The sequence below is a fragment of the Acanthisitta chloris genome, unplaced genomic scaffold (genome assembly GCF_000695815.1).
Source record: "Acanthisitta chloris isolate BGI_N310 unplaced genomic scaffold, ASM69581v1 scaffold22358, whole genome shotgun sequence".
Lineage (NCBI taxonomy): Eukaryota > Metazoa > Chordata > Aves > Passeriformes > Acanthisittidae > Acanthisitta > Acanthisitta chloris.
The window spans coordinates 30,257-30,837 of record NW_008686840.1 but is presented as its reverse complement, the minus strand read 5'-3'; positions in this window follow the sequence as shown (position 1 = coordinate 30,837).

Below are 581 nucleotides of genomic sequence, written 5' to 3'. Positions count from 1 at the left end.
AAAACAACCTATTCTGGTGAAATTAGAATAGATTACTAAGCATTCTACTCGGGTGTGGGTTGTGAGAGCAGAGAAATCCTTCTTGTGAGCTGTTTTTATATTTTAGATCACATGGATGAAATCATACATCCCAACTGGTTATCAGCAGTCCTCCTGGAAATTCCCTGGAAATTGTGGTTTCAAAACAGATGGCCTCAGAGATAACTGTGCTGCATTTACTGCTTGAACTGAGTGCTTTGGCATAAAGTTATTTCATTTGGGAAGGGCACTTTAAATTTAGCAGGCCAGATTGATTATTCTGCCGAATTGAGCAAGATATCTTGGATGAAAATCCTGGTATGTTCTAAGTTTTACAGGGAACAGTTTGACTCATTTTGCTGCTACTGTGCAAAAGGTTTCGAAGACTTTACCTCACTGAAGAAAAAGAAATATAAACTGAAATCTACATTTTCAGACCCACTATATATCTGTGTTGCCCTGAGGGTTCAATGCAGGACTTCTCCCATGTGTGGCTCCTATGTATTGCTGTAGTCACATAGTCAGCTGAACATTACTGAGGAAGTTCACTACATCATTCATTC